The following is a 13,560-nucleotide window of genomic DNA, read 5'->3' as shown; positions in this document are numbered from 1 at the left end:
CTCAACGTAAAACATCGAGTCTACTAATAGATAATAGCCTTGAAATACAGGCATAACATAGATAGAAACCCATATTTAAAATAATTATTCTCTCAGCTCCTAGGGTCCATTGACACGAGGATTCAGACACGTGTCAATTATTTTTCGAACTATTATCACTAAAAAAGTTTCATTAGAATCGGTGATCCAACTTCAGTAGACTCTCCTTATCACAGTTGCAAACAGGGTATATCAACTTCTATTTAATTCAGAAACGATTAACTTTAGCAAAAAATGGTCTTATTCAAACCCCAAGTTAATTTTAGCTAGGAATCGTGTGGTCGTAACAGATTTAAAATAACTTTCTCATCTAGCTGGCATCCAAAAATCCATGCGATTCCTAGGGAAAATTAACTTGGCGCTTGTTGAAAAATTAACTCATTTTTTGCTGAAGTAGATCGTTTTCGAAATAAAGGGGGGTGGCCTATGTTGTTATAAAAGGCATAAACCCCTAACGCGTCTCCAGTCGGGCATAACTCAGAAATGGTCGATCCTATCAAAATTTTCATTTCAGTAAAAGTGGCATAAAATAAGCTCTAGAATCAATCGGTACAATAAAAATATGGGATTCTCATTTAAAATAACAAAGTAAGTGTCATTAGTGTTATTAGTTAGTGTGGTTAGACTGTTGTTAGAATTATGAGTTTAATTGTCGCCAATCGACTCAGGAGGATCGTTTTCATAAGCAACGAGTATACAAATAGTATGTTTATAGTAAACAAGTATGTCAAATTTATTCTTTCGGGTTTTTTACATTTATATCTCTTCTTTTGAGGTATATGAACTTAATTCTCGAGGGCAAATCGACTCAGGAGAGTTGATTCTATACGATGATATATACACGTAGAATTTTTCCTCGTTCGCTTATTTTGAGGTTTAAGAGTTTAATTCTTGCGCGGATTTAGTTAGCAGGGTGAATTCTATAGGAAATTCGTATAAATTATCGAATTATTTTTTACACGTTTTTGTTTCGTTTATACGCTCAATTTTTCGCTAATCGAGTCCGAATGGTCGTTTCCACAGAAGAGAGTATAAAAATCAGCTTTTTTGCCTTTATCTCGCTTATTTTGAGGTTTATCGGCTCAGGAGGTGAGATGATTCTATAAGAAATTAGATGAATAGCAATTAGATATTTATATAATAATGATAATTTATAATTACATGAAATTATAAAACCTGTCAAATTTAATGACCGAATTTCTTATTTTGTAACACTATAAATCAGGTGATTGGTGCCAATCTATACCAAAGATAGTTTCCGTCCACGATTAAAGATTGATTTAACAAATTTATCCTTTCAGTTAAAATGTGAGTGAACTTAGACACTATGTCTGTGAAAACCTTTGACAAGGTAGGTATGTATGTCACGAATTTCACTGAAGACGGTGGAACAGTGCCGACTTTCACAAGCAGTCGTGGCCGAGTGGTTAAGGCGTCTGACTAGAAATCAGATTCCCTCTGGGAGCGTAGGTTCGAGTCCTACCGACTGCGAGAGGAAATTTTTTAAACAGTACTGCGCTGTATATTTTAGTAAAATCTCATCAGATTTTTTTTGTGTACTAGAAGGACTTTTTATATAGGTTTGACCCAAATCAAACCCAAAGATACGAGTATTAAATGCCGGATTATTAAAAATATTTCGTTTGGTTTCGGTTATCACGCTTGTTTGTGGTTTTGCGAGGCAATTCTTACGCCAATCGATTCAGAAGGGACAATTCTTTTTTCTCGTTTATTTTAGGCTTCTGGGCTTAATTTGGGCGCCAATCGATTCAGAACGGTGATTTCTGTGAACGTAAATGTAAACAAAAAAATTGCCTAGCTTTTTCCTGTTAAGACTATTGTTATGTGTATATTTTAAATATTTCGTTTATTTTCGTTTATCACGCTTGTGTAAAACGAGTATACAAATAAGTTTTTACAAGTATGTCCAATTTTTTTCTTTCGGTTTTTTGTATTTATATCGCTTAATTTGAGGATTATGAGCTTAATTCTCGAGGCCAATCGACTCAGGAGGGAGGATTCTATAAGAAAATATGTAGAATAAATATGTCGAATTTTCTTTTCTCGTTTATTTCGTCCATTTTGAGGTTTATGAATTTAATTCTTGCGCCGATTGACTTAGGATGGTCAATTCTGGACTCGAATGGTCGCTCAGCTCTAAAATAGAACTGTACAATAAAAATATGGCATGCTCATTTAAAATAACAAAGTTAGTGTCATTTCCCAGTAAGATGAGAAAGTTATGTTAACACCACGCGATTTCAGGCCAAAAATAATTTAGGGTATGTATAAGAGTATTGCTAAAGTTAATCGTTTCCAAATTAAATGGGCGGATATAGAAGTTGGTACACCCTGTATTCCAGCGTTCAGGTATTTGTAAGAACATATTGTAAGGATTTTTTTTTTCTTCAAATTGGCCTCCTCCCTGATGGTACTTTACTACACAACTATAAAAGCTATTTACTAACTATAACAACCATACATATTTTCCATATTTTATTCCACATTTAAGTGAATAAATAATGTGAAAACAATTTAATGTTTGTCAGTGTTTTTAATGGATTGAATCAACAAAAATTCGATTACGCCCAAAATGAGATATTTCTACAAGTGTTTGACAATTTTGTGATGTTACTTTTCCATGTTTTCCCCCATTATGTGTCCCATACACCACCCACGCGTCAGCTCGTTTGTATTCGTCTTTCCACCCTTGCCCACTTTCGCTATCTAGCTATCAGCCGTAAATAAGGGGGCGGCGTTTCCATGGTGACTTCCGTGCCCGACCCCACCAAATCCGCTTTTATTACCGATAAATAGGCCCATATAGACGTAATACATTGCACCGAACCTTCCACAATCTGTCACATTTAATCACTTACAATCACTATAAACATTTCCGCCGAGTCCCAGTCGCCTTTTATCCTATTTATCTTTGAATTTATTGCCGTCGGTGATCGCTGGCCGCCTTTGTGGCGAAAACGGATCCTAACAAGCATCCGTTATATTGATGTGGGTGTAAGCCGATAATATCCCGCCAAGATACGGCTAACGGCTTGTTAGCTTTGTCTGTGTGCCTATTGTCATATTCATTTAAATTATTATGTCACAACGTTAGAGAAACTCAATGTCCAAGTTAAATAAATATAGCAAGAAACCCAGGTAGATTCTAAATATTTACTGATTCAAACAACAGAATTACCTCGCGGACATCAACAAATAAAAAAAAAGGTCAGTTCAAAAAGAACTTCTTCTAATATCACATCAATACAGAAGTTTTTGACCTGTACCAGTATTAACGAACCTGTAATCTGTTGCATAAACTTGATTTTATACTTTTTCGAAAATGAAATAAGCTTAGCTAAACAAACGTTGAAAAACTAGAAAGGCTGAATTAAGTAATCAACGCATAACGACATGTCAATTTTTGCATTTACATGAATTTAGCCTTAAAAACTAAAAAAATTGAAAATAAATTATTGGTATCATGATGATGGATACTAGGAAGCGGGGTTTGTGCTCCCGAGGTATTGCAGCCCTCTGGATTATTGTACCTTCGTATTTATTTTTTTTTTTGTCTCCATTGAGCTTCGTATTTGAAGATGATATGGGCGGCTGTTTCTTCCTCCTCGTCGCATATCTCAAAACGGGATCTTCGCTGAATATGCCCATGTCATGCATGTTTTCTCTGATGCCAGGTGATTAATATGGTTGACATACATTTCGCTTGTCAGAGTCTGGCCCTCTCCAACTGCATCAGCGAGTTTGCCGGTAAAGCTTTGCATGAATTTAGTTTAAAAAAACTAAACCTTAAAATGAGAATATCGATATAGTTAACAACCATGGCCCAATCAAGCCAGTAGTCTGTTGGATGGACATGATTTAAAAAAATACACAAAATTTAAATAATCAAAGCTAAAATTGTTGCATGACCAAGTTTTAAAACTAATTTTCAAAACCTAACTAATCATGCCCTAATCAAACCAGTAATTTGTGGCATGAACCAGATTTTAAAACTTAATTCTCAAAACCTAAATAATCATGGCCCAACCAAACCTATAATTTATATAAACCTGGTTTTAATAATTAACTTATCAACGCTAATTCCAAAAACCTAAATTATCCTGGGCAAATCAAGGCTGTAGTCTGTTGCTTCAACGTGATTTTAAACACTAAAATGCATAAGTTAAATAATCAATGCTAAACAAACCTACAATTGGGTGCATGACCTAGTTTTAAAATTCATTAGCAAAAGCTGCCCTAATCAAACGCGTAATCGGATGCATGAACCTGGTTTTAATTACTAAGCACAGAAAAATAATGTAAGATAAACGAACTTATAATTAGTTGTATAAAAAAAGAAAGGCTAACTAAAAAATAATTTATCCATAATAAATATATATAGTGTATAACAAAATAAACTCTGAACTAAATTTAAAAAATTGGCAATAAGCTAGTAATTATTAAAAGTGATACAAAGTGGCCGTTGTATGTAAAAGAAACTTTATCACCTGGACCACAATTTTATATGCCTACACCAGTAAAAGGCTTACCGATCCCAACTCTTAGCCGAAAGGTTTTTTAAAACAAGCAAAAAGTTGTGTTGGAAACTGTATTTATAAATTTATACAACAATATAAATGTCAAGCAAGAAATGGATAATCTTAGAAATCAATACAAGAATTTAATAAATATTTACAGAGATAAAATTGAAAAAAAGATAACGCCAGGTAGAAATGAAGTGTTAACAAGTGCATGAATAAACAACTGGAACGATAAAGACATGATAAAGTGTAGGCCAAAACATCGTCAGGTGAGCACGTTATCCTTTGTTTTTCTATATAATAAATAATTTTAATTATAATACAATATGTAAATAACATATAATTGTTTTAACAGCTGAGGAGGGGATATGGAATAATCCTAATGATTTCGTTAATAAAATAAAAATTAAACCAGTAGCGTTCTTTAATAAAACAACATCATTTCGGATGAAAAATAACCAATCTAAAATAGAATTCAATAATTTAGGCTAGTCAAATATGGTATGGGTAACATACGCATGTTGAAAAAATGCAATACGAAAAAATTAGATAATTAAGTCTGAACGAATATTGAATTAGTTGTATATACTTAGTTTAAACAGAACAATCAAATTAATTAATTAAGGTCAAACAAATGTCATGTAAGTAAAAGCGAAACCAAAGAAATGTGGGATTGATTAATGATACAACTTACAAAAAAGAAACTAAAATTAAACAATTAAAGTTAAAATAGCATAATCTGTTGCATAAACAGGGTTAAAAATAATTAAGGCCTAATAAATATGGGACCGTTGCACGACGACAGTTTTCATTACGGTAGGGAGGAAAACAGGAGACAAGGGTTACAAATTTCTATTAGAGAGAGGGGGTCCGAGTGGATTGAATACCTGTGAGCATTAGCATAGAAATTTCCGAGTACATGACTAACAGGCTGCTCTGAATTAAATCACGGCCCGAGTTAAGGTCTATAATGTGCTAATATGTTTCTGCCCTTTATAGAGCTTGTTTCTCTACAACGGCCAAGGGTGGAAGAGAGAGAATTATATCTCTTATTACCATTTTCATATATCAAATAGTCTTAGCAAGATTTAGAGCAAATTAAAGGATTCCTTTTTTTCTTATTATGAGACGTTAAGAAAAATTTATAGAGCTCTTTTATCCTGTTTTAGCTAAGGATTCGAAATCTAATCGCTTTTTATGTTATTTTATTAAATATAATCCCAACATAGTACTACTTCTGTACAAATGGAAATTTAAAATTTATCACCGCTTTCAAAGGAAGGTGACGGCTGTGAAAGTCTGAAGACGGATTGTGTCTGTCTTCTTCGCTCTACTCGGCAAGCCGGTCATAAATCACACAGGCGCGTACATGTTGTTGAACGACGGCGGCGCTGCCGACCTACTAATCCCATTGTGTGTATTTATCTCGTTCCTCTGGTGAAAACACAAGAAAATCGCATTCCCCCTCCCGAACAACGTGTCAGCCTACGCATTTAAAATGGTGAAACAGGGGAATTAGCGTCACCCCTTTTTCGAGAGATTGTTTCCGGCGACAATGGCTAAATTGGATCGATGAACACAAACTTAATTAATTTAAAAAAAATGAGAAACAACTATTTGCATAATAAAATAATTTTGAATTTTGATGGAATCCCTATCCATTTTCTTAAACTCTGCCTCCCTATATTACTACCTGTTCTACTTCACATCTATAACTACTCACTCCAAAACTCCATTTTTCCGACAGCCTGGCAAAAAGCCCTTGTCCACCCTGTAAATAAAACCCCCAACCCATCCTCCCCTACAGANGCCTTACTGGCATACATTGTGCCACGATTTCTATCTATCTTTTTTTTCCTTTTTTTTTTAATTATGTGACTTCATAGAAGGTTATTATATTTTGTCTCATGTAAATTATTCTAAGGGGACACCAGTCCCAGAATAAAGTTATTTTTCTTCTTCTTCTTCTTAAAATAATTTTGTACAACAGAGCAATTGGAGACTGTTTCCTTAGAAATCTTTTCTCTAAATATTCAAATAACGCATTGGGTAATACTTTTTTTGATATTATAAGTATATACGATGAAAGAAATACGATTCATATCCTCTTTTCCCTGGTGTATATTGTATTTTCAATTCTTTACTCACGGTTCGTTACGGCCCTAACCATCTTATCATCCCATTGAAAATCCAATACTCCTTCGGCGGAGGGGGGCACTAAGTCGAAGCTATGTATTATTGTATAAATCAATATTATACCTTTTCCCACTTCAATGCAATGGCTCCGACACATAAACATTATTAAAATGTGATTTATGTTTATTCAGAATAAATAAAAGCGTTTTTTTTAAATCCTACTACTAAACGTGTCGCTATTTCCAACCAATTAGTTATTTAATCGTTCTTACACGGTCCCGAGTTTTGGAACAAATCGTTTTAACAAAAATTAAAACGTTACTGTGTTGGTCATTTTGTCTTGCTTATCCAAGTGTTTTTGTTCTTTAAGACGGGTTTCAGCTTCACGTCGTCTTCAGCGTTAAGTGTTCTTTTTTTAAATTAACGTGTTAGTACCGTCACCAAATAATAATTGTTAGGAGAAAAATCCGCTGACAATCTGACAATAGTCAGTCCAAAACCATGCGGATGAGCTGGACGAAATATTCGGAAACGGCTAAACATGTCGTTCCCGGAAGATCCCAAACAAGTTTAAATGTTTATTGTTTAAATATTAATACAGTCTGTACATAGATGATTTTTGTTATACTAGGTGTCCCATGAACAGAAGCCTATAATGTACAGGCTATCCTGCAAATCAAATTGGACTAAAAGTCACTATTGTTCCAAGTCTAGATAGTCTCAAGTTATTCGAAATATTCCACTTTTCAGGTAAAGTTCAACCTTTGAAAACATTATCTTAGAAAATATTATTCCTTCTATAAATATGATTACACTACTGGAAAGAGCTATTGAAAACCCTTATAAAGTTTATTTTTCTCATATTGTAACCATAAGCAAACAAAAACCAAAAATACTGAGAAGATAAAGTTTGGCGAGTTGCCAAAGTTCTTGTCTAAAGTTTAAATAAGATTTTCTCGGTTCTGTAAATATAGACAGATATGGTTCTTACAGAAATGTGCCCCTACTACTGAGCTGTAAACACAACTTCTAATCATCAATTATCATCAATGCAAAATTAATGTTTAATTGCTAAAAATTCGATTTTTTGGTTACAATCGGTTAAAAAAATAGCCATTATGATTGTTGCAACTTCGGGTAAAAATAATTGTACTGACACAAATTAAAGAAAACTTTTCGGCACAAAATCGAACATAAGAAAAAAATAATTTTCAGTATAACCATCCTCTTTGAGAATTTGCGAGTCACAGAAAGTGCACAATCCAACGGTAAGATTTTTGAAAACTATTACAACCATAATTATGTTTCCGTTATGTTGTTATATCTCTGTAGTTGTTTAGATATATCCAATACTTGTTTCTAAGTTTAACTTTTTTTCATTACACTTTAAATTATTGTTTGGCTTATTTATTTTTATATTCACGTTCAACTAATTTTCTGTTTATATTTCAAATACTTATAATTTTCCGTTCGTTATATATTAATTTTTAATGTTTTTAGAATAAAATAAATTGTATCTTGAAAGTAAATAAAACATCATTCAATCAATTGACACTTCTTCTGTTATCTTGATGTTGATTTATAAAAATTTGCTTAGGCGTATTAAATTTGTTAAGCTGACAACCAACGTTTTCTATCAAACACAGAGGGAAAATAAATTCGAAGAAGGACCGACAATAAACAGAAGGAATTTCCGCTGAAGATGGATTCGCGCCTTCATGATACCCTCCCGCACGACCGAACTTTCACGCCGGGTGGGTATAATCGCACTATTGGACGGCGACAGAAAATCCCAAGGTTGGTCCATCGGAAAAGCAATGTTATTTCATTATTAGGCAAGGACCAGTTTAGACTGAAAATATAGATTAATCGTATGTATTTCCGGATCTATTAAGTCGTCGAAAAAAAACATTATGCAGAAATGCTTTAATGTTTTTCTATTAAACAATAATTTAGGGTGTCAATAAACACGTCTAATTACCCAATATGTTATAGAATTAGTAATCTCCAACATGAACAGATAAATATATATATTTATGTTTTTATATAAAATATAAGAAATCAATCCAGTTTGAGCCACTTTTCTCAACAGTTGCTCAATCAATTTGACTAATTTTACGTGCAGGTTTCTGAATGTATGACCAATACTTATTAACAAAATATTTCTAAGTTAAATCGTTTTAAATTGATACAATTTGTCAAAAAATTGTAAATTTACATAAAAAATAAAAATATACATTATTTGAACCATTTATTAGCTATAAGGAACATAACAATTCATTTAATAATTCTAAAACGACATTATCACAATTGATTCATAACCCTCAATAAGTGTACTTTTAAGCGAGAAATTTTTCAAGGGAGGCAAAATACTGAAAAAGGCTTACTTCGCTCCGAAAATACGTCAATAAGACGTTTCACTGGAATCGAGGTCTCTCTTCGATTATTTGGAGTTGTTGACAAATGTTAGTTTTTTTTTTGGTAAATATTTAGTTGTTTTAACAATTTTAATTTTTTGAAGAATTCTTTTTTTTTCTCAAGTGGTACTAAGAAATTCAAAATCAGCTTGAAGAAAAAACATTTTTAATTTCTTCCGAAGTAATGAAAGCTAAATTCAATAATTTCTACAAAGTATTACCAAAAATCACCGTGAGCTGCAAAAAAGCCTGAAGAATACAATTTTGGAGGAAAATTGTGTAGACCCTTATAATTCTCATCAGAAGAAGCTTTCAGAAATAAATAAAAACTCCTCTTAACATTTATTTGCCTTGTATTCCCTTCAGATCAATGTTAAGTTTAAAGTTAATTAAGGTTTTTAGTTGAGATAAAAAAGTCAATGGCACGAGCGGGATTCGAACCCACGATCTTCGGCTAGATACGCCGCTGCTCTACCACTTGAGCAATCATGACCTCGATCCACTCGGACACTAACTTCCCATCTCAACCCCACCTTTTGAATTTTCCCTCCTTTTTGCCAATTTTCATGCCATTTTTTCCGAGTGGATGGAAGTCACGATAGCTCAAATGGTAGAGCAGCGGCGTATCTAGCCGAAGATCGTGGTTTCGAATCCCGCTCGTGCCATTGACTTTTTTATCTCAAATAAAAACCTCAATTAATTGTAATATATTTATTGGTCAGGCGGACCACGAAATTAATGAAGTTAAGTTAAAGGTTGCTCAGAATTCTGTTTTAATGTTATTAATAATTACAAATTATTTTTATGTTTGCATTTCAGTTTTGAGTGAAATTTACTAGATTGTAGCTTTCGGGAACAACAACAAGAAGGTACAATGTGCTTTGATAACTAAGAAAAATTGAAGTTCACAAAAGGACATATATTTACAAGTATTCCAATGAAAAAGTAACATATGTTTGTAAAAAATTAAAATTTACATCCTACAAATGGAAGGAAACTAAAAGTTACAATAAAAATTATACAAGAGCAAGGTCAAAAAATATAAACAAAATTAAATGAAAACTTAAATGAAAATATTTGTTTGAAATTTTTAGACATAAAGTGGATTGTGAAAAACAGAAGCGAAAGATCGCCAACAACTGTTCACTTTTCATCATATTAGCACGTTTCTGGTATAGAAACAAAACACGTCATTATTATGATAGCATCGGTTAATTAGATTTAATCGGTGGGATTATAAATTATTCTTGATTGACTCATATTTCTATTAATAAGTCAAAAAAGGCATTGTAATAATCAAGTTTATTGTAAACAGTCGAGCCGGGTATTATCACTTCTACAAATTCAAGGGGGATAACTCCGCCGTCTTCTAAGTAGGTAATCATGAACACGACGTTATATCAACGTGAACTTTATATATTAACATCTTTCACTGAATTACGGGCTTGACGCAACACAGTAAAAGCGTACAAATACGACGGGAGTACAACCGTAGCCGGGAAAAGTTTGACTATGAAATAATTATAACAATGAGGAAGCTTAAATCTAAACTGACTAACTGAGAGAATTGTGCACTTTGTTACATAAACGATGTTCTAAGGTAATTTCGCGAAGTTGGAACACTACTTTTAAAAAATGACTAAACGCCTACACCCAGACACACACACAGACATACAAACAATTGTGTATTGTTTTATTTTGTGTATGATTGTATGATTATTTTATATTTCCATCTTTTCTACCAGCAATGATTTTATATTTAAAAAAAAGCAGTTTTGACTATACGGCAATTTATAATATAATAAGAAACAACCGTATGCCTTTTATTATAGACAATTATGCTTGTTTGTATGTATTTTTTTATGTAATCGATATCAGCTTTAATATTATAAATTGTATGGTATTTAGTGATTAATGATTATTTGTGCAGATCGTGAGATGCGGTCTGGTGTGACTAGGTTCAGAAAAACATTTTCTTTAGCGTGCCAACGTTTCGATCTTTATTGAGATAATCTCCAGGGCCTGAGATTTATAAACATTGTTTAAATTGTACAAATACAAGTAGGATGTCGAAAAAAATGAATTTATACAATGCTAGAAAATTTTAGATTAAAAAATAAATAAATTTACACAATGCTAGAAAATTTTAAATTAAAAAAGATAATAGTAAAGTAATTTTAGACCTAAAGAAAGTATTTGTACTCACTCGAAGAGTTGCACTCAATGTGAGTAGAAATACTTTGTGTCTAAAATTTCTATCATGGTATAAATTCATTTTTTCACATCTTACATATATTTGTATAATTGAAACAATGTTTATAAATCCCAGGCCCTGAAGATGATCTCAATAAAGATCGAAAGGCGGCACGACAAATAACATGTTTTTCTAAACCTACGAAATACCAGATCGCATCGGACCAACTCCAAATAATCATTATTAATTGCATATAAAAAATCTTGGATAAGGCAAATTTTAAAGAGAGAACAACAGTCAGTTCGTTTGTGAAGCTTTCTAGGCTATTTATCCTCTTTATCAGGATTCACACGGTTAGCAAATAGAAACAACCACTTACAATATAAAAAGTTATGGCTTTACCCATAATGAAATTATGAGTTTAGTTGAGATCTACCTCCCAACAAAAAAGTTTCCTTACACAGGCAAAAATGTGGGCCACTCTTAATATTTTTATTTGTCTTTTATTTTATGTTTATTTCATTTCTCTTATGTTATTTGTCTCCATTGCTCCATTGATTGTACAGAGCTAGTAAATGGATAAAGAAAACAGAGAGTGGGTAACCGTTAAAACACAACTTGGCTGAAGAAACTTGAAAAGAAATTAAAGGGATTAAAACATTGGGTCATAAAAAAGTAATTTTAAAAAATATATAAATAAATATGAGTTGTCAATTTTCTTTTAGAACGTTGAGGTGAGAGTTATGTGGTGGGAAACCGGAAAATAACAGTAGAGTCTCACATTTTACAAAACGTTTCACTCGTTTTTGTAAAGTTAGAAAAACACAGAAAAAAGCAAAAAAAAAAAAAACAAAAACAAAGCCCGACCCGTTACAAACTATATTCCTAAAAATCAACAATTCACCAAACCAAAGTAAAGTAGTCTGGAAAAACCATTTGTAAATTGATTATTTGGAAATCGTGAAATGCGGTCTGGTGTGTAGGTTTTAGAAAAACATTTTCTTTTTCGGGCCAACGTTTCGATCTTTATTGAAATCATCTTCAGAGCTCAAAGTATTTGTTTACCGTGTAAATGTGTCATTCTTGTGTGTCGTGTTAAGAGTGCCCAATACACGACACACAAGAATGACACATCTACACGGAAAACAAACATTTTGAGCCCTGAAGATGATCTCAATAAAGATCGTAACGTAGCACGATGAAGAAAATGTTTTTCTAAACCTACGTCACACCACACCGCATCTCACGATTTCCAAATAATCATTACTAACGGTCACTAAACACCACATGCTTTTCCAAATTGCAACACTTTTAAATTAAATTAATTATTTTTATTTGGAAGAACTTCGTTAAGGTCTGCAAGGTGGTGAACCTTCAGCAGGCTCGTTGCTGATAATCACGGTCTAGGTTGGATTTTGTACAAATAAAAAAAAGCACATAACTACCTCAAAATACCCTTTATGAATAAATTAATCCCTATCAAATTTTCCGCATTCTATGAAAAACTATCTTCACATCCTAACATATTAGCCTGATCTATGTCCAACATTATCATACATCCATACAACCCAGTAAGGCGCTTGAAGCGGAAGAGATGGCCCCGGGACCTCCTTATGAATAAGTACATAAATAACTATTCATAAAGCTGGTAGAGCAACAAAGGTTGCTGACTCCCCTCAGGATATTTGCAAATGATAAATATTGTATCACATTACATAATGTTTATATACGTGCGGATGGTAATAAATGATTTTTTTTAAATTAGCCACCATAACAGAGTATTATCTGATAATCGCTATTTGGAGGAAAAGCGAACTGCTCTATTAAATTACGGTTTATTTAAACTATTCAAATCAAATTTAGCAACTGAGACTTTATTGTGAAAATAATTTTTGTGTGGGGTTAAAACATCCTGATTATTAATTCACTACTAATACATTCTAAGATGACTTTCAGTCAAGCCTCCAAGAAAATTAACAATTTAATTCAGAGTCAAGTCGTGAAATGATATGTTGATTGAAAATTACTGAATCTGAATTAATTTTTAGACACATTTGCTTCATCAAAACGATATAAACAGTTAAAGATCAGCCAAGGAGACAGCAATTTTTCACGGATAAATAACATAATTCAGTTCTAACAGCTTTCAAAAGTATAAAATACAGTTTGGATTGAATTTCAAATATGTTTAAGAGAAAATAAATCGTTCAATTGAAGCCGATGAAAAGATTAG

The 13,560-nt window shown here is 32.7% G+C and overlaps 1 non-coding gene across 1 annotated transcript; it reads left to right on the top strand.

The window, feature by feature from the left end:
- The first annotated feature begins 1,448 nt into the window (after positions 1-1,448).
- Trnas-aga lies at positions 1,449-1,530 on the top strand. Its single transcript has one exon. It is a non-coding gene; the product is annotated as a tRNA-Ser (tRNA).
- Positions 1,531-13,560: the final 12,030 nt, after the last annotated feature.

Source organism: Cimex lectularius, unplaced genomic scaffold (genome assembly GCF_000648675.2).
Source record: "Cimex lectularius strain Harlan isolate CLEC.00 unplaced genomic scaffold, Clec_2.1 scaffold358, whole genome shotgun sequence".
Lineage (NCBI taxonomy): Eukaryota > Metazoa > Arthropoda > Insecta > Hemiptera > Cimicidae > Cimex > Cimex lectularius.
The sequence above is the reverse complement of the archived record's forward strand: the minus strand, read 5'-3'. Positions and strand labels throughout refer to the sequence as shown.